General features: G+C 32.0%; 1 pseudogene; it reads left to right on the forward strand.

Annotated features, from left to right (window-relative positions):
* Positions 1-3,492: 3,492 nt before the first annotated feature.
* On the forward strand, positions 3,493-6,052 carry LOC129302605 (probable LRR receptor-like serine/threonine-protein kinase At3g47570; annotated as a pseudogene).
* The last annotated feature ends 17,011 nt before the right edge of the window (positions 6,053-23,063 follow it).

The raw sequence follows: 23,063 nt of genomic DNA on the forward strand, positions 1-23,063 counted from the left end.
TTTTCTAGTAGTGAATTATCAAAAAAAATTCTTAGTATCTTTGAAAATCCTACTGAGTTAATTTTTTCATATCAAATTGTTTGATAATAATTTTGAAGGAACCATTCCAATTACCCTCACATATGGCAAGCGTATGCAACTTATATACCCTAACCAAAATAATTTGAGTGGTAGTACTGAATGAAACATTTGGTCAAATAGAAGGCTTAATATTTTTTGACATGTCTTCCAATTCCTTTACTAGTCCCTTCCCATATGGTAAGTTGAAGAAATTAGTGGAACAAAATCTTGGTGAAAACAAGTTCTCTAATGATACTCCAATAGAACTTGGAGAATGCATAGGGTTTACATATCTTAAAGTGAGTGGAAACTTCTCTTCCAATGAAGTATCCCTCCATCATTTGGTTCCTTAAAATCCCTTCAAAGGTTAGAGCTCTCCAACAATAACTTGTTAGGTGCAATCCCACATAAACTGGAAAATGATGGAGGGATATAATATTTGGTAATATCACCGCTATTTCACTCATATGAAAAAAGAATCATCAGTGTGGTGGGTACCCCAAATTAAGCAAATTATTTGGTCAAACAGTTCGAAAATGCATGTCAAATTAAAATCATAGTCCTCATTATTAGATAAGCGGTGGTCTTATAGTTATTAGTTGATTAACGGATCACATTACAGACAACAATACCAATCAGTAATTAAAAATATTAGGTTTTTTAATAATATCTTATTGAAATATAAATATTTTAATATATAATAATTTAATTATTATTATTATTTACAAATCTTCACAAACAATTTATAAGTTAATTTTTTAGATTTAAAATTCTTTAGAAATTTATAGCTTAACTAGTGTATATACGCTTTATAAATGACTGCATTTTTTTACCCTACCTTAAAATTTTCTGAAAACCTTATAAATTATCACATTATTTTAGGGACATAATTAGTATATACTAATATTTTTATAAGATACTTATTTGTAATTTTACAAGTCCTTTTATGTAACTTTTGATGTCCTTTTTTGTTTTTTGTAGGTCAAGTAATAATCAAAGTTAATTTTTTTAATAACGAAGTGTGTAATACACTATTTTCAAATATTGAAGGAAAATATTGCAATATATATAAGAGTTTAGGATACCATAGTTCATTAGTAAATAGTAGAACGGTAAAAATTTATAATATTATTTTTTCTACATTTTAAATATATAAAAAATTAATTTCTCTTGTATAGTATGGTAATAGTTATTTGCTTCCAAAAGTGTATTAATATTATTTTCCAATTTGTTGCTAAAGTCCTTCATCAGGCTGCCTATTAAAGCTTTATATTTTTCAAGAGCCAGATTTTTTTTTTAAAAAAATTGATGATTAATTTTTTGCATAAAAAAACTTTCAGGCTTTGCTTTTATAAGTCATCAATGCTCTCAGTAACACTGCACTCTCAATAAGCTATGCCTACCAACTATAAAGATCAACTTAAAATTCTGCTTCTACTTTGCTTTCTACTTTTCTACCAAACGTAAATGATAAGGTTGTTTCTGCCGGAAAACGGGGTTTAGAAGAATAAAATAAGATGAAGAGTGAGTTTTCTCATTCATGATTGAGTAATTAAACTTGACAGCCAGAGCAGAGACATAAGAAACTCTAACTGAAGCTAAGGAACTCTTGACAAAGCTTAACAAGACTTAACAACCTTTAGTTACAATATAGTTGGGCCTAGACCCAATACAATGTGGGCCATATACACTAACAGTTTGTTTTATTATATCTGATTATATATTCGCCTAATTAGTAGTAGGCAGTCTTCTCGCCACAATAATGCAACTAGAAGTCTTACAAACAAGAGATGTGATTATTTCTCTTTAGACAAGTGAGTTCCTCGATAGGACAAGTGATCATCGTTTGCATAGTCATTAAGCGTGAAAAATTATAATTAACTCGGGGCAATAACTATATTAGAATTTCTCCAAAAAGAAAACGTACGTAGTTACCTTTCCGTGGCAAAGTCTTGAGTCCATGACAATGTTAGTCTAGTGTTCACATTTCATAACAAACTCTTAGTCGATGCAAAGAAAAACCCTAAATTAAAAATAATAATATTTTGTACGTTTCACAGTGACCAGTTTGGAATATCACAAAGAAAAAGTGTGCTAGATATCACTTGTGGGAACACAAAGAAAAAATGTACTAAATTAAAAACAACAGATGATGATTCTCCCATTATCTCATGCATCTCCATGACAGTTGACTCTTGTCTATTGACTCGTGACATTTCAAAGTCACACCAAACAATTAGTCGATTAACATACACTGGCAACTAATTAATTAAAGTCCCAAAAAATGGCGACAATTTCAACATTTGTTGGGAGCAAATTGGAATCAGACAAGTGCAAGTGGGCCCTTATACTTTCTCGTGAAGCGAGACGCTGTATTTTTGGGTTACTTGATGATTATATTAAACCACGAATGATGGCATCAACGGAGAACGCACGCCGACGCCGTCAGGGTGGTCGGGAGAGATCGTGAATGCTTGCAGATGGGGATTGATGGAGCCATGAAGCAAAGAAACTGGTAGAATATTATATAATATATGTGTATATATATAACATTGATATATATTTAATATGTATCTGTTTATATAAAAGTAAGCACTGTATATGTAACTTTTATTGACGTATTGAAATGGTAATAAAAATGACGACATATATATTATTTAAATTTTCAAATTTTCTATTTAAACTTTCATATTCGCAATCTAAAATTTCACTATTTTATGCGTTCTAATCATTTAACTACTTACGCGAGAGATTTTTTTTTTTTTTTAAATACAGCTGGTCTTTTTCTTTCTTTTTTGGAAATGAAGAAGAAAATTAAAATTCGTTGACTAATTGGATATTTGATATTTCAGATTTTTCCGTCAATGCCTAAAATTAATATAAAGCTAAGAATATGTGGCTTCCTTTCCCACATTGCTTCACCACAGTCACAATGTTGCCGTCCATTATCACCAATCTTCTGTTTTGTATAGCTTCTCAAACTACCTCACCAACAAGAGCTGCCATGGCCACTTGGTCAAAGACTGATAGGCTTGCTTTGCTTGTTGTGTGGGACAAGTTAACTAATGGCGATCCAGAAGCTCTGTCTTCATGGAATGATTCTGTCCCCTTCTGCAAATGGGAAGGTGTTTCATGCAATCTTCGTCACATGAGAGTCTCAGCTTTGAAAGTGACACATCAAGATTTGGGGGGCACTCTTGCAACAGCATTAGGTAACTTAACCTTTCTCAAGCTACTCAATCTTTCTCATAATGGATTGCATGGTGAAATTCCCAGCCAAGTTGGCCATCTTAAACGGTTGCAATTTCTTGATTTGCACCGTAATAATCTCTCGGGGAGCTCCATGTAGAGTTAATTAATTGTTCTAAACTCCAAGAGATTTGGTTTAGTCACAATAATTTGATTGGAAAAATTCCCTTTTGGCTTGGATCTATGCAACAACTTACAGTGCTGAGTCTTGGTACTAATAAATTCCATGGAAATGTTCCACTTTCCTTGGGAAATATTTCATTGCTTGAGCTCTTGTCTCTTGAAAAAAATAATTTGGAAGGAAGTATACCTAGAACTCTAGGTCAATTGTCAAACCTGTCTGTCCTCAATCTTGGTCGTAACAATTTTTCTGGTATGATCCCTCCTTCATTATATAATCTTTCCCGTATGGAAGAAATTGACATTCCTTTGAACAACTTGTATGGAACCATTCCATCAAATGTTGATCATGCTTTCCCTAATCTTAGAGAATTTAATGTCGGAGACAACAAGTTGACTGGAACAATTCCATCCTCATTTTCCAACATTTCTATGTTGCAAAAGTTTGGAATATATCAAAATCATTTTAGTGGCCCAGTCCCTACCTCTTTTGGAAGTTTACAGAACCTTCAAAGATTTGTTGTCGATTATAATAATTTAAGGGGAGCAGGAGGTTATGATTTGGATTTCATCTTGTCATTAACAAATTGTAGTCAATTGCAAATATTAGACCTCGACAATAATGGATTTGGTGGTGTATTGCCAAAATCAATTGGTAATTTCTCTTCTAAGCTTAATTTCCTTGTTATAGGATCCTGCAATATATCCAGCAACATACCTGAAGAGATCGGGCAATTAGTTGGCTTAATTGGGCTTAGTTTGAAAGGCACCTTCCTTCAAGGTACAATTCCACATTTGATAGGAAGGCTTGAAAATGTTGGAAAAATATACTTGCACGAAAACCACTTATCAGGACAAATTCCTGATGCATTTGGAAATCTTACAATGTTGTTCAATCTTCAATTGTTTGACAATAACTTAGAGGGAACAATTCCAACTAGCTTTAGATATTGCAAGGGTTTGCAATTCTTAGACCTAAGTCAAAATAACTTGATTGGCAATATACCTAACGAAACATTTGGTCATCAAGAAAGCCTAACAAGTCTTGACATGACTTCCAATACATTGAATGGCCACCTTCCATCTGATTTTGGTAGCTTGAAGAATCTAGTAAAGTTATATCTTGGAGAAAACAAGTTTTCTGGTTATATACCAATAGAACTTGGGGAATGCTTGATGTTGACAAATCTTAATATGAGGGGAAATTTCTTTCAAGGAAGTATCCCACCAACCTTTAATTCCTTAAAATCCCTCTAAAACTTAGATCTCTCCAATAATAACTTGTCAGGCACAATCCCACATGAATTAAAATATCTTCCTTTATTAGAGACCTTGAACCTATCATATAACCATCTTCAAGGTGAGGTTCCAAAAGGAGGAGTGTTTGATAATATCACTGCTATTTTACTCATAGGGAATGATAATCTTTGCGGCGGAATACCTCAGTTAAAGCTACCTTCATGCCTAACTAAGTCAAAGAAGCATTTCAAAATCATGATTGTCATGATCATGATAGCTGGCATTCTTATATGTTATGCAATAATTTTGCTAATTTGTTTGAGGAGAAGGAAAAAAAATATATCTTCTTCCTTATCTTCTCTGCAAAATACACATTTAAGGGTTTCTTACAAAGAGATCCATGATGCAACTAATGGATTTTCTTCTTCCAATTTGATTAGCATAGGAAGCTTTGGTTCTGTGTACCGAGGGATTCTTTGTCATTTTGAAAGACCTATTACTGTAAAGGTGTTAAATCTTCAAACACATGGGGCAACAAAGAGCTTGATCACTGAATGCAAAGCTCTTAGCAAAGTGTGACATCGAAATCTTTTGAAGATCTTGACGTCATGTTCAAGTTTGAATTACAAAGGTAATGATTTCAAGGCATTGGTTTTTGAGTTCATGCCTAATGGGAGCTTGGAGAATTGGTTGTCAAATGAACATGGTGATGAGCCTAGAAGTTTATGTTTGAACTTCACACAAAGACTCAATATAGCTATTGACGTGGCTCAAGCTTTGGATTATCTTCATCATGATTTTGGGGAAGCTATTGTTCATTGTGACATCAAGCCAGGTAATATTCTTCTTGATAATGATATGGTTGCATACTTAGGAGACTTTGGATTAGCTAGGTTTCTTCATACAAGTGGTAATACTAGAGATCAAACTACATCTTCATCAATTAAAGGAACTATTGGGTATATTCCTCCAGGTACAGCTCATTTTAAGTTTTTGAACTTGTTTTTTACAAGTACTTATTTTTATTTTTCTAAATTTTATTGATAGACAGCAATTGTAATGTTTACTAAACATTATGAGTACACAAAATTATGGAAAATGCCACTTTTTACATAAGTATAGCCTCTAATTAATCTTAATGTGCTTTTATATATAATGGTTAGAGTATGGAGAAGGTGGCCAGGTAACAACACAAAGGGATATCTACAGCTATGGGGTTCTTCTACTAGAGATGCTCACAGGAAAAAAGTCAACAGATGGCATGTTTAGTAAAAATCTAAGCTTACCCAAGTTTTGCAAGTTTGCATTGCCAAAAGGAGTCACTAAGATAGTGGATTCAAGTTTTCTTGTTGTTTTTGACAAAGACCACAAGACGGTTTTGTAGAATTCAAATATGGAAGATAAAGTTCAAGAGTCTCTAGTTAGCCTTGGCAAGATTGGAGTGGCATGTTGTGCTGAATTGCCTAGTAAATGAATGGAGATAAAAGATGTTTTAGCAAAGTTGCTTGCAATTAAGCAAAAGCTATCTGGATTCAACATCCTCATGTAAATAAGCTATATTTGTCTCAACGAAATTGCTCTAATGATATAGGATTAGTGGCTAGAATATTTAGTAGTTGTACGGAATGGCTAATTTCTTTTGAATATTGTGACTATTTATGTATTTTTACCTTGTGTTTTGTGTTGTGTTTGGATGCTACCAACATTTTTATTCAAATGTTCAAATGGCAATTTGATAGTTTTGTCAAAGATTTTATTTTCTTTTCTTGTTTTCTTTTTTTCCATATCATGAATTGCCTATATTTTGTAGTCGCAATAAATGTATCTCTTTTAATTTATCACTTATATTGTTTTTTCAGATAGCTAAGTCATTTAAATTCTACCAAAAGACAATATTTCTTTGTCTCTAGAATAAACTACCTCTATTAACCCTTTTGAATTTGAGTTTATGCATAATTATATTATCTTCAAGTTTACGAAAATTTCGTATCCATTTTGATATGATCTCAAGCTTAATATTTGGGTGGTTCCTTTTATGTCATAATATATATAACGACATGGATAAAAAAAATTCCAACTTTTCATTGTAATATCAATTTTGACAATGATTTTAGGAGTTTTAAATAGGGTAAATAAGTAAATTAGCCTCCAAACTAGAGGTTCAAATGTGCCTGGAACTCTAATCTCATTTTTTGTATAATGTTTTTCTTCAACTTTTAAAAATAGTGCAATTTGACCTCTGTTATTAATAAAAGTTAACTTTAACCATTAGTTAATAAGAAAATTACCTTAAATATTAGAAAAAATGATCAAAAAATAATAGTAAAAGACTCAACAATAACATATAATGAGAAAAGAACAAAGAAAAGGATCAAGAAAATTTTTTTGATCCTTTTCTATAATATTTAAGGTCTTTTTTTGTCATTTTTTTGTCAATCAATGATAAAAGTTAACTTTTATTAAAGGCAGAAGTTAAATTACATTGTTTTCAAAAATTGAAGAGGAACAACACAAAAGATGAGTTTAGAGTTCTAGACACTTTTGGATCTATAGTTAAGGGGTCAATTTCCTCATTTACCCTCTTAAATATTATAAGTTTTAACTTTTGAAATTTCACATTTAAAAAAAATAGTTAATAGTTAATGATGTTATAATCAAGATTTTAAAAATCAAACAAGCCAATTCAACTGGTTAGGCTAAAAACTAGTCATTGGTCTGGTCTAGTTGAGGCAGGAAAATTGAAGAGTAATTAAGCCAGTGAAGAATCGGATAACTTACCAACAAAATGGGAAATCGTGAAAAGTGAACGGTTGGCTAATTGACTACTTTATTTGTGTGACCAGGTCTTAAAAAAAAGAAAGGAAATTTGATTGAGAAACTAAAGAAGAGATGATGAAGACAAGGAGAAAGAAAAAGATTCACAAAAACATTTTTCTACATGCATGTCACTATTTTATTGTGTTCCCTTAACAAAACTACTAGATTCATCCTAAAGGCTAAAGCTTTCGAATGCAATGAATGGCAATTTGTCGTATTCCAAACAGTCTCATGGCAACCGCAGAGAGAGGAGAAGAGTAGAAAAAAGGTGACAGGATTTGGGGGGTTTTCATTTTTTCCAAGCAGTCATACCCTTTGTAAATTTTCTTTATCTTTTGACAAATATTTATTTTTATGATTATAAATGAATTTATTTTATGGTGTATATATACACACACATACATTATTTCTCTAATAATCAGAGCATATTAAAGCTTCATAACAAAAGAAGAACAAGTCGTAGTTGTAAGAGAAATTTTCAAATAACTTAGGAAGGAGCTTGTGCAACATAACAAGTGAAACAAGTCGTACTCTGAAAATCCTTTATGGAATAGAGCCATCAAGGGGATGAAAGTACAAGAAAAATATAAATACATAATTAAGAGTTGTCTTTTTAGGTCTGTACCTTAAGCATTGTTTTGTTTTTTCAAGAATTTGTTTTTATACTGTATTAAGACCTTGATGATTTATGAAATATATGAAGCATGTTATTTTATGTTTAATTGCTTTATATATGCTTTATTTGAGTGAGAGCTCTAAAGTGATAAATCATTTATGAGCCATATGTAATGATTATAAAAATATTTGTAAAATTCTTTATAGACGATAGTGATTTTGTTAGAATCAATGTGATGGGAGATACAAACGTAGCCTTCTGATCGTTGACCTAATAGAATTGTTTTCACTCTAATAAAGAATAATACAAATATAAGACATTGTATGTTTCTCATAAGTATTTTATTTTTGGTTTAATACAGAAAACTATTAATGAGGGATAGTTTCATCTCAGAACTAAGAATGGCAACAAAAAGCATTATCATTGAATTGAATAAGGGTGATAAATTAAACGGAGATAACTGGGATATCTGGCACTGTAAGGTGTCATATATTTTGGAAGAATAAGATGCTGTTGAGCCATTGACTAAAGTCATGGCCGAGCCTAAGGCAGGAAACTCAGCTCAGCATAGAAGAGACTAAGAGGCATTTGAAGTATGGAAACGAAAAAATAAGCATCACACGAATAACACTTCTAAGTACTATGATGGATGATCTGATGTGCGAATTTGAGAAGCACTCCACTACCTAAGCCATGTGACTGCTTTAAAAGAAAAATTTGGTGGTACCTCAACCATCAAACTGAAAAGGCTTACAATTAAATTCGACACTTATAAACTAAAGCTGAATACTCCTATGTGGCAGCACCTTAGAGAGATGGCCAACATGATCAATGAACTTAAAGAAGTCGGGCACAATCTTTCTAATGAATAGCAAGTATAGGCTGTAATTAGGTCGCTCCCACACAGCTGGGAGCATATGAAAGTTAACCTAACTCACAATGAAAACATTGTTAACTTTAATGATATGGCTAAAAACCTGAAGCTAGAGGCTGAACGTCTGGAGGCTTACAAGTCATCTGGACAGGCTTACCTTGTCAAGGAAGGTGGTCCTTCAAATTCTAAGCCTAAAAGAGGTAAGAAGCAACATAAGAAGGGTAATAAGAGTGGCCCTAAAGTAAAGAAGGACAAACAACCTTTCAAGAAAAAGGGCAAGAAGAAAAGCAAAAAGAGAATTAACCTTAAAAAGGTTAAATGTTTCGCCTGTCAAAAGATGGGCCATTTTACAAAGGACTATTTTGAGCAAAGTGGACGTGATTAGGTACTTGTGAATTATGTGAATTCACATTTTTCTTATGTTTCTAGTAATATTTTTCTAATGGAAATTGTTTCCTCTTCTTGAATTGTAGACTCAGGCTCCACAGACCATGTAAGCAAGGATCGTGGATCCTTTATAGAGTACCGTCAGTTTTCAAATCAAAGCAAGTGGCTTTACATTGGCAACAACATAAGGATGAAGGTAAAAGGCATAGGAACTTGCAAGTTAATCTTGTAAGGTGGAAAAATCTTAATCTTCCATGATGTTTTACATACACCAGACATCTGATGAAACTTAATTTCAATTGCTTGCCTTTTAGAATTTGGGTTTGTAATTAATTTTCATGACAAGATTGTTGACATTATGTACAATTCAACTTTTTATGGTTATGATTTTCTTTTAAAAAGGTTCTTTATAATTGATATTGTTGACAAAGTTCATTTTTATGATTGCTTTTCTACCTCTTTCAATAATGTAGATATGAATATCTGGCATGCTAGACTAGGGCATATTAATCAAAATAGAATGATTAAACTAGCTAAAGAAGAAATGCTAAGTCTAATTACAAACATGGAAATATCCTTATGTGAAAATTGTCTAGCTGGTAAAGCAACGAGAAAACCTTTTGGTAAAGGTGTTAGAGCTGAAAATCTATTATAATTAATCCATTCTAATATATGTGGTTCTATGAGTGTAAGGGAAAAACATGAAGCTTGGTATTTTATTACCTTTATCGATGATTTTTCACATTTTGGTCATGTCTATTTGATATCACAAAATTTTGAAGCTCTTGAGTTCTTTAGACGATATATTAATGGGGTTGAAAATTAAACAGACAATAAAATTAAAGCATTACGAACTGACCGAGGACGTGAATACTTGTCTGATCAATTTAAAGAACTCTATGAAAAAAAAGGAATAATTAGAAACTAATTATTCCTAGCACTCCGCAACAAAGTGAAGTTGCTGAAAGAAGAAATAGGAATCTTCTAGACATGGTTAGGCCAATGATGGCACAAGAAAATCTTCCAATCTCATATTGGGAGGATGTTTTACTGACTGTAGCCTTCATACTTAATCGTGTACCCTCAAAATCAGTTACTTCCATACCCTATAAGTTATAGACAAAATGCAAACCAGATTTAAATATCTTAAGACCATGGGGGTCAGCTGCATACGTCCATGATGATTCCGATAAATATAGAAAATTAGGTCCAAGAAAAAAGAAATGTTTCTTTATAAGATACTCTGAGCAATCAAAGGGTTATGTTTTCATTGGTAAAAATGATGATGGAACTATAACTGAATTTGAATATAGGAATATCACATTTTTAGAAAATGAGTTTCTTAGCAGGGGAGAAATTGATTGAACTATATCTCTTTACAAGATACAAGAGCAGCATAATATAGAACACATAGAATGGCCTGAATCATCACAAAATCTTGATCTAAGTAGGAGCTCTAAAAGGTATTCTAGAAGACCTAAAAAGAATCAAAATCCACAAGAGACCCCACTTCAAAAAAGTAATAGAGAAAGTATGCCAAAAAGACACTTCCAAATTGAGGGTGAAGTATTAGTGGTAACTCCTCTAAATGATGATAAGCCACATTTTGTAAATGAAGCTTTATTAGGACCTATTAAGGATAAGTGGAAGAAAGTAATGGATGAAGAAATGGATTTCATGAGGATTACCAAAGTATGGAAATTAGTTGTTTTACCATGTGGTCGAAAGGCTATTGGGAACAAGTAGGTTCTCAAAATCAAAAGAAAAGTGGATGGATCAATTGATAAATATAAGGCTCGCTTAGTAGCAAAAGGGTATACACAACAAGAGGAAATAGATTATGAGGATACATTTTCTCCTATTGTACACTTCAATTCTATTAGACTGAATCTGGTAATAGTAAATAGTCTGGACTTAGAGTTGCACCAGATGGATGTAAAAACTTCTTTTCTAAATGGTGATCTAGATGAAGAAATTTATATGCAACAACCATTAGGTTTTATTGAAAAAGGAAAAGAAGATAAAGTATATAAATTAAATAGATCAATTTATGGAATAAAACAATCATCCAGACAATGATATTTGAGGTTTCACAAAGCAATAACCTTATATGACTTCCAAATGATTGAGGAAGACCACTGTATTTACATCAAGAGGTTCAATGAAAACTTCGTAATATTATCTGTTTATGTAGATGATATTTTACTAGCCGGAAATAGTCTAGATTCGATAATCGCTATTAAAGAATGGCTTTCGTCGAATTTTGAAATGAAAGACATGGGTAAAGTAGAATACATTCTTGGAGTTAAAATCCAAAGAAATTGCTCTAAGAAGCTTCTTTATCTATCACAAGAGAATTATATAAGGAAAATTCTTGAGTGTTTTAATATGAAATATTGTAAACCCATGGATACCCCAGTAGCTTCAAGTGTGAAGTTTAGTCCTGATATGGGTCCTAAAACTGAGATATCCAAAAGGAAAATGGAAAGAGTTCCATATGCCAGTGTGATTGGAAGTTTGATGTATGCAATGATGTGTACAAGACCATATATCTGTTATGTCGTAGGACTTGTGAGTCGCTACTAATCCAACCTCAGAGAAGGACATTAGAAGGCTGTAAAGAGGATCTTAAGATACTTAAAGGGTACTGTTGACTATGCATTGTGTTATCAAGGGAGTGATTTATGCCTAACAGGATACTCTGATGCAGATTTAGGTGGAGATGAAGATGAACGAAGATCAACTTCAAGCTACACTTTCTTGGTAAACAATGGGGCCATTTGTTAGAGCAGCAAGAAGCAGACATGCATTGCCCTACACTCTATGGAAGCTAAGTTTGTAGCATGTACTGCAACAGTTGTTGCTCACCGCAAGTGTACAGGTCGTAGCAAGTAATATAATGAAAATAAAGTATCGTTTCCTCGAGAATTTGTTTAAAAACAATGATCAAACAAACGACTAAGTGAGTTCAATCAAGTTGAGCCAAATATAATTAGGTGAACATGATTTTGCAAACTAAATTAATACTAGAAAATAAAGAAAAGGAATTGATTCACAAACTTCAAACACAATTTAGGACCTAGGATTATTTATCCCCCTTGCATTTCATAACATCAAAATTACATCCTCTCATAAATGCTTTTAATGAAAATAAGGGTTAACCTAGAGTTCTAAAAATACTTGGATAAGCTCTCTCAAGTCTGAACAAGTGTTTAGTTAAATTAATTGCCCAATCTCTTGTTACAATTAATAAAACTCAATTTTAAACACCAACCTTAATGTGGCTATGCAAGGTTAGCAAGTATATCTCTATCTTACTAGCAAAACCATCTATTCAACATGCAAATATCAAGTTCTTGCATAATATTACCCAAGTTCTACACTCAATCTAGCCCTCTCAAGCATCAATTAAGTGAACCCAACATCTAAATGGTGGCCAATCATGTAGAAGCATTAAGGAAAGAGTAAAATAAACACATATATATCATTAATCACAAAAAGAGAGGAGAAATATAGTGTTAATCCATACAAGGGTTTCAAATAATCCTAGAACAAAGGTTTTAGCTACTCATAATCATCCACAAGCTATAAATATACAAAATAAGTGGACCCATTTCAGATTACAAGTGAGGAAAGGGAAGAGGAATAGAAAAACCGAAGAAAATGAGCTCCAAATGTCTTCAAAGCTTCAATCTCTTGATCCCAACTCTTCCAATGCCCAAACCCTAGCACAACCAAGCTCCAAAAGTGTCTAAAATTCTGAAGAATGCATTCTGGGTCGAGCTCTCAGCTTATATGTATCCTAGCCAACTAATTTCTGATAAATGAAATGTAGCATTTTTCTGACAGCGGCGAAAGTCGCGAATGAAAGTCACGACTTTGGGACGACTTTGGCAGTTTTGCACTATTTTTACAGCTAAAGAAAATTATTCATTTTGCTCTTGATTTCTTCATCCAAAAGCCTTCCAAAAACATCCACAAAATTCCAGAAATGCTTCTAATCAAAACTTCAATCAAAATAACATGAAATTAGGCTAAAAATATCAAATTAAAGCCAAGAACACAAGCCGAAAACAAAATGCACATGTTCCTAATTTGGGTAATAAAAACATATACAATTGAACCAAAATGAATTAGAATCTAAGGAAAATGTGATGAAATAACATGAACTTCTAGATGTTAACAACAGTGCAAGAGGCTATATGGCTTAAGAGATTTATAGAACATCTTGGGTTTGGAAATGAAAGTACAAATCCAATGTTAATTCATTGTGACAACACTGCAACCATAGCTTATACCAAAGATCCTAAATATCATAGCAAAACCAAACACATAGACATTAAGTACAATTTTGTAAGGGATTATATAGCGCAAAAGGTTATCACTGTTCAATACATTTCCAAGAAATGTATGATAGCAGATGCTCTAACAAAACCCATAGCCAAGGAGATATTTGAGAAACATGTAAGGGCTCTTGGCATGGCTAGATTGACTTAATGTAATATATTGGCTATATTAATGAGAATCTTCATTACTTCCATTTATGTACAATTGAGAACATATAATGTCTAGTATGTCATACAGGTTGATAAGGTTGACTCTCTCACACGAGCAACTACCTTTGACATTGAAATCAAAGATAAGACATTAGTGTTCACCAACAAGGCAACAAAAAATGTTGATATGGTATAAAAGAAACACAAATCATATGTCGCCTCAATCAAAGAGCAAGTCGAGATGAGATCTGTAAGCATAATTAGATCAAGTCATGGATCCCCATATCATGTGAGATCCATAGAAAAGAAGAATTTGGGTTTAGGTACAATGAATATTTGAACTTAAGTTTGTATGGTGCTAATAATAAATGAAAATGACATACGCTCTTACAAGCAAGAGTAACACCATAACATGGTTTCATACCACATGTGCTTAAGAATCGCAATGGGAAGCAAGTAAATAAATCCCTGCTTCATTGCTGTATGAGTCCCAAAAAGGAAAAATCCTTTCAATGATGTCTTTTGACTTTGACATTATCATGAAGATATATTACAGTGCTTGCTACTTTAACATACACCCTATGGTCATGATTGATGCGACCTAAAGGTTTTATGTTAGGAAAGCGACTGTTTCCTATCAAAGTGGTATATGGGCGAAAGGAAGATTATCTTAAATATACACATCTATGTTCATATTCAAGACATGTCCCTTATGAAATAATTCGTGAATTCATAAGTATGGATACTATGCATATAAGGGACACTATCTGAGTCTTGGGATGACTTAAGAGGGATCAGATTAGTCATAATGAGAAAAAATGTATATTGATAAATCTAAGACATTAAGGCACGAATTTAATCAAGAATAAATTTAACTTTAAAGTTATTTGTGCTGGTCCTTAATAGGATTTTCTAGTACAAACAACTGAAACGAAGACGTCAAGCCTATGCGATCACGGCAAAGCACCTTGTATGAAGAGAGGAAAGAGAAAGAGATAGGACTGACATTATCTTCTCCATCAAGTGTGAGCGGGAGATGTTGGGTTATCCACCCTTAGTGGATCAAGCCCATATAAAAGCCCAAATTGGGGAATGAGGCTCTTGTGACAATCATAAAAAATGTTTGGATTCAATATGCAATTTACTCAGGACCTTAAAACCTAACATTCTCCAACCTTTGAATTTGAGTTATGAGCGGTTAGGGAGAAACTGCCGCACATTCCCATAAGAGGTGGTTATGGGTACAGTTCTCAGTTAGTTCATTATTCTCTGCGTGAAAGGAAGAAACTGAACGCTCTCATTTTCCTTACGACTCATTTTCTTCTTACAACTCATTCTCTCAGAGATTGCATTTACTGTGTATCTGAACAAAGTTCGACCAGTGTAACTTTGTTCTTGCATATGCACGTGAGAATTAACGACTCAAGTTATGTTTTCCTCCCTATATTCTATCAAAAAGTATTAAATAAACTATAACCGGTTTGACCATGGTTACATCATTAACACTTAAACTAATATCTTATCTGATTCAATAATCAGTTTGGTTTTTAAAACCTTAGTTATAATTAAGTTTGGTATTAGTAATTAGATAGATTAGTCACTAGTAAAAATAAGCACATTTATCATCATATAATTGGACAATTAGATGGTAATAAGTATATATTAAGCAAAAATATTTTGTCCTCTTCATTGTAAAATGTTAATTTTTTGTGTTCTTATTTTTTTTTCAAGCACCTTCATGCTAATTGCATATGTGACATTTATATCATATAAACGGCAATAGCAAACAAATGAAATTGTGCTAAACTGTGTGATTGCCAGTGACGAGAGTTGAATCTCCAACTATATAAAGATCAATAATTCAATTCTCTTTCTACTTTCTACTTGCCACCAACTTTAGCAGCTAACAGTGTTTATAAATATCAGTTTGATGTTGAGGATGGTAAAGAAATGGAGTGACATTAAAAAGTTGGGAAAATGTATGCATGGTTTGGTTTATTGGTGATATAAAGGAAAAAGGAACTGAGAAACTACATATGGCACCAAATGATGTGGACTTAGAATGTTATCGGTCAACTGTTCACTCAATTTTATCTGAAATTAAATAAAATCTTTTAGGGAAGTTCATTCTATTATATTATTATAATATTTTGTTTACATGTACATCAGAATAAATAATAACATTATAGTTTGATTCAAATGAAACAACAACATTTTATAAAAGTATATGGCTTTTTTTGGTAAATTCCTGACCACAACCAAAATGATGGCTTACATGATCATCTTTAATTCTCTGCTCCACACAGCTTCAAAATGCAATAATGCCTTACATGATTATGGTAGCGTTGGTCCACGACATGCTGACAAAAAAAAATTTATATAGCAATTATTTTCACCAATATATAACAATTTAAAAACTGCTACATATTAAGGCATTATATAGTCTCAAAGAAAATATATAGCGGTTATTGTGTGTGTATATATATATATATATTCATTATATAGCCCATGAAATCCAATCTTGCCTCTTCTATGTAACAGTTATTGAAATAACTGCTATATAAAGGATAATATATATAGCTCTTTTTTTAGTAGTGACACCACATGGAAGCCATTTTCTTTTTTTCTTTTCTTGTCTTTTTATTTTTCTTTGCCAACTACATAGAAATTGATCATTTTCCCCTTTGTTTGTGAGCGTTTGTATATTTTAAATGGTTTGAGGGCAAATTCATATTGAAATTTTTTTTTTTAGGTGAAACTAGTATTCTTAACTTTTGATTTACACAATGCTATTTCAAAAGTTTTAAAAGAATGATACAATTTTACCAAATAATAACATTTAATTAATATTAGATATTCTAAACTTTCAATTGATACAATATTCCCAAGTTATCAACTTCTAAATTATAAGGAGGATCCACTAACCTGTTGTCAATGTTGAATTATACTGAACGCTTCTAAATTAAAATTTGGGCTAGTCTATGTTGCCTTTAGGCATATATATTTGAATAAGTTTGCATTTACTCATGGTTAAGCTTATATATAAGTTAGAGACAAACTGATACATACATGTTTGGACTTACTTATGGATAAATTAAGGGCAAGTCTAGACTTTGCTTGAGGGAAAATCTATGGAGAGCTTAAGTAGAGTTGGTTTTACACCCAAGCAACTTCAGGTAAGATCTGTTATCAAAATCTAAAAATACAAACCATTTTTAAACATTGAAATTGGGTTATTAGATTTTTCTTTTGTTTTGAATATTGACAGCACAAAAATATGACATCAATAGAAAATTTAAGATGCCAATTGTTCCTTCAATGTAATAACCCAAGAATTTTAAGTAAGAATTGAATATATATTATTGTTGTATTGTAATTAGAGTTATATTAATTCGTAGGATAAATATGAAAATAAGGGATAGCTGGTGCAATGGAAGCTATGTAAGTACTTCTCCCATCACGTCTCAAGTTTGACTCCTAAATAGATCAAAGAATGATGTTTCATTTTTATTTCTTTCTGCCTTTTGCCTTATGAAATTACATAAAAACCCTTCCTCCAAATTTGATAAAATCTTCATCTGCTTTTTTGATTCCTCCAAGTAGTACATTTTTTATGCAAATAATTTTAATGACTACAATGTGATTATTGGTTAAATTAAACTTCTTTTTTTTAATGAAATTACCTTTATCAATTTTGAAATGTTAGTGAATCAATAAATATAAGTTTAGACTTCAATTATGAGAGTTCATTCTATAAAATATTAGATTGATACAGAAAATGATTCATCCGAGTTTGACATTGAAAGTGAAAATTTTATTCAATATTGATTATTTTCTTGCATGTTAGAAATTGGGTTTAAAAGGGACTTTATACAGAATATTGATTGCTAATGACAATTCCATTAGCCCTTGACGCCTTAGTAAATAACTAGCTAGTTTGAATTTCGTGAGCCCTATTCTCATGTTTGTTGTCCGTAGATCTAATACTCGCATTTGATTTCATAGCTTTGAACTGCGTTTGGTTAATATTACCCTCGTGGACTATGTATCCATATTTGTTTCATAGCGTAGGCTGCATTTTTGGTTACTTACCCTCATAAACTGTGTATTCATGTTTCTTACTTATTCTAAAAAGCCTCTATAATTATGAGTTTTTAATCATTTAATAGATCTATTTTTCATTACTTTAAATTAGTGATATATTTATAATTATTTAATGCAATTATTTGCTTTATTGAAATTAAATGATAATGATGTTTGATAGGATACTTTAATGAATGAATATTTTATTTAAAGTTACATAAAGTCCTTTTATGCTAAATTTTATTAAACAATTGTTTGCAAAAATTGTCATCTCTAGCATACATAATTAATTTAAACTTTTCTTTTATACATATTTAATTATTTATTGTTGAAATATTATTCACTAAAAATTTATTTTGGTCTTAGATTTATTAGCTAACGCTAATCCTACTTCTAACCTCTGAAGGGCATGCAATTGTTTTGGGTGAAATTTTGTTTAGTATTATCTCCTTTTGACATAAATATTTGAATTTATGTATTTTATTTTGGAAGTAAAATTTTTTGCTCCACATGGGTTAGAGTTAGAGTTTTATTTTAATATATACTGTTTGCTAGCTAGAAGGAGCTAAGCTCCTGATTTATTTGATATTTTTGAGTAAATCAATGTATCATAGAGTTTCGGGATGTCCTATTTATAGGGGAGACTCTGCCGAAATTTCTACTTAAAACTATGTTATATTAATTAGTATCAAAAGTGTCATGATTTCAATATAAATCTAATTTTATTTTTAAATTAAAATGAACTTACGATTTGAGGCTTATGGAGACGAGAGACACAGTTCACATCCCATGCCGGTTATCCCCATTTTTAGGGCGTGACATATATTTAAAGAACTTTTAAAGCAAAAATTTATTTTTGACCTTAATCAAAAATTTTCAACTAATGATCAATATTAGTCAAACGTTACTATTGAAAGACATTGCACCATTTTTGAAAATTTTAGGCTAATATTGTGCCAATTAAAAACTAAAGCAGTTATATTTGGCAAAAAACTTTCCTTTAACCCTATTTTGAATTGCGCAAAGCATGGTGGCCCCCTCCCTTACGAGTGGTAAGGTAACGGGTGAGTCAAATTAAATATCCCTTACCCTTAATCACAATGTTTCTCTCTGTTTTTGTTTTTAAAGCATTTTGATTATAAAGGGTGAATTTTATGGATGCTACGAATGTCATGTGCATAAATTGGCACATCCAATTAATATTGTAACATTGCATTACTTATGAAATATATTTAACAGTATGATACAAGATTTCAGGCGATCATGATTGCGCTAAAGCTTCGAAGGGTATAAATTGTGAAACTTTAGGAATTAAATGATAAAAAATTTTAATTTTTAAGTTTGTGTGCGATTTAGAAATATAAAATTAAGTTATATTTTCAATTCTTTTTTTTTCCTCTTTATTAAAAGTTTGGGGATGTTTATTAACTTTTTTTTAACAAGTTAATCACTTTAACACACAACTTTTGACCTTAAGAACCTTTCATGAATATTGTACTATTTTTTTCTTTTTAAAATATAAAAATGATGTTGTTTTAGGCTTATAAGTGACAAAAAAATATATTTTTTGTAGAGTTTGTGTTGTCTATATATCTATATCTATATTTCTATACATACATATATATATATATATATATATATATAATGTATATAAGAGATTAAGTGTGAGAGACAAGCCTAATACAAAGCATCAACCTATACTAGTATGATCACCAAAAGCATCAAAACGCATAATGCTTGCAAGAGGGGGTGGGGGTCTAGGAACCCGACCAAAAGAGCACACTCCCTCATGAGCTAAACTAGCAAGAAAAATAAAAAAGAAATCAAAATCAGACTTTAACTTCAAGACGTTAGAAAAAGGATAGCTAGAGTGCCATTCAGGACTATGGCTATATCCATGGATTGCATTAATAAGCACCTTGTAGTTAGATTCAAATTCAACTTGAAGAAAATTAAAGAGTTTTAGTAAATAGAGTGCTTTTGCCTTTGACATTAAAGGAGATGTTTCTTTACAGGGGCTACTAAACAAGTCTATAGGCTCAACTTGAAAGTCACAAAAATTGATTCCAATACCTCCATTTCTTGCTATCACAACTAAAATTACCATCAATATTACATTTAATTTTATGATGGTGAGGAGGGGACCAACTACAAGGAGCATATGGATCCCCAACCTTCCCATTCTCCATAACATTATTAATATCCCAACCACGAGCTAACCGAAGTTTATTCAGTATAGACTCAGCATACTTAGCCACAAAACAAGGATCGATATTGCTATGGCTATAAGAGCATCAGCATTTTCATATTTGCCAGCACATCATAGCAATTAAAGCTTTCCTAAAATCATTGAAGTTAGAATCAAGGAAAGCCCAACATAACCATATGAGCAAAATTTGACAGATTCAAGCTATCAACATGTGAAGAGAGAGAAGAGGACAACTAAGTCTTTTTCACTCAATCACAGTAAAGAAGCAAATGCTCATGAGATTCATCCTCCATCACACAGCACAACAAGGACAAATACCGAATTCAATATTTAGAGAACCTCTTTAACTTGACATTAGTATGCAACACCCATTTAAAAATCTTCCAAACAAAGTGCTTAACTTTCTCAAGAAATTTTAATTTCCATAGGTGTTTCCATACCTTATCCAAATTAAAAGATTGATTATTTCTGCTATTAGTAGCCAAAGATTTAGCTTTCACACACTTATACACCTCCTTGACAATGTAAACCCCTTTAGCAAACCCAAGGTAGGCTAGATCATCATCAAAATGAAATTGAGGAAGAGGTATTTTTAGAATAGCCTTTAGTTCCTTAGGACATAACGCATCTCTAATATCAATAAGAATCCAAGAGCCATTCTTAACAAAATTAACAACTTTCATATCAGAGGAACTCTAAGATTATCATCATGAGTCAAGCTACAATTCATTAAGTTTATTGAGAATTCTCCAGCCTTGTTTAACTAAAAGTGCCAAATTAAAATGCTCAAAATCCTTAAAAGCTAGCCCTGTATCAAGTTTTGGGTAAGTCAATTTATTCCAAGCAACCCAATGCATCTTCCTCTCATTAGCCTTCCCTCCCCCAACTAAAAGCTAGAAATAATACTATTAGATCTTGGAAAATTATTTGTAACATCCTAAAAGTTAACCCCTTGATAATCAGACAAATTAAGGGGTACTTAAGTAAAATTAGTGTGGTATGTGGTCAGAGAGGAATAATGAATGTTTTGGGCTTTGTTTTCAATCCTAGGTTTGGGCTCAAAGCAAGATCAAGTTACCTAAAGGGAGAAAAGCAAGAAGAAGTGCCTTGTGCCACATGCCACGGTGCATGAGTCATAAAAATATGAAGACGAACTCTCTATGCCACATGCCGTGCTGCATGTGCAAGTGCCATGGCTCACAGCCAAATTTTGACAGTGATAAGTTGAGTTTAAGTTCAAAAAAGACAGAGAAAATAGAAATTTGAGCAAGAGAGACTTAGAGCACCTGAGAAGCTCTACTAGGGCTTGAAGAATTAAAGGTTAGGGAGAATTTTAGGACTTATAAATATCAAAGGTAAGTTTTCTCAACTCCATTCTTCCTTTCCTTTCCTCATTTGAGAGTTTTTGAATCAAGGTTTGTGTTTAGGAAGTGATTCTTAGTCCATAGAGGTTATGGGTCTGAACCCATTAACTTAAATAAAGTTAATGAAAATTGTTTGAGTGATTTAAACTAAGGATTAAGGGTTTTATGTATTTAAGGTTGTTAGTAGATATTAATGTTCAAAAATACCATTAAAAATGGTTGTTAGAGTTAGTTGGGAAGCCATTAATGATGGTTTGAGAGTTTAATGAAGCTCATAGGAGCTAAAGGCAGTTAATGGACCTAATAGGTGGGCCTAAATGCTAGAGATAAGGGGTTTTGAATATTTAAAGTGTTGAAACAAAAAGTTTAAGTCGTGTAAATCATGGTGTTAATAGTTTTGGATATGATTAATTGTAGATTAATTGTATGTGCACCAGTTTGGGCTTGAGAACAAGCTTAGAAGCATTCAGTTGAGGGGTAAACCTTTGACTTCAAAGGTTTGAGGTGACTGAGGAAAATATTTTCAATGTAGTTGTTTGTTAATTGATTTATGTTTTCAAAAATGAAATGATTGACATAAGTGGTTGAATTTCATGATTATGAATATGTGCTAAATATGTGAACCATTGATTATCTAATTGGGCTATAAACATAAAGTTCTAATTTGAAAAGTTTATATACCACAAATATATAGTTGATTAGTTGATGAGATAATGATGCTATTGCATTGGCATGTGAATATAATGTGTATAAAGTGGAGAATATGTAAATGAGACATGAGATGAAGAATAGAAGTGGAGCATGATAAGTTAAAATGTTATAATGCTCACATGTGATATATTATTGTCTGAACTAAATGAGGTTGTATTTGTGTATGAGAACACGTTAATTATGTGAGCATAAACTCATTGCATGATCATTTGGCCGGAGTTTGCCCAAGGAAAGGAGAAGATAAACTCACGTGGTATTATATGGCTATCCTTTAGTAATGGAAGGCTAACCTTATCTCACTATTTGTCGAGGGACTATCTTATTATTTATTAAGAGACTTAAACCCAGCTACCTCTACTGGTTTGTTGAGGAGACTAGTTTAGGGTTTACAACAACCTAGAGATTCAATAATAGAGTAAGTTGTGGCTTAAGAGTGAGTATGGTGATCTTTGGTCTGATTACTCCTCGTTATTGGTGAGCTTAGGTAGTCAATTCACTTGGATAGAACCCTATTTGTATTATAGCCCTTAGTTTCAGTTGGAAGATACAAGGAGGATATAAGGGTAGTTCAATTATGCATATTATTGTACATGTCACATGATTGTTAAAATTATGGCAAGTCATAATTACTGAATTGCCATTGCCACATAGTTGATAGTATTGTGACAATGAGCACTACAAATGATTGTAGATGTATGATGAATTTACATGTATGTGATATAAAATAAATGTGTTTATGTAGCTATGTGCTTGTATTTCATAGGTACTTTTGTTAAATATCAATTGATATGTAATTGCATAGAATCGACATATTTTAGTTATTAAGTAGTTGTACTCA

Source organism: Prosopis cineraria, unplaced genomic scaffold (assembly GCF_029017545.1).
Source record: "Prosopis cineraria cultivar Desert tree isolate PC_DT_omini unplaced genomic scaffold, ASM2901754v1 PC2, whole genome shotgun sequence".
Lineage (NCBI taxonomy): Eukaryota > Viridiplantae > Streptophyta > Magnoliopsida > Fabales > Fabaceae > Prosopis > Prosopis cineraria.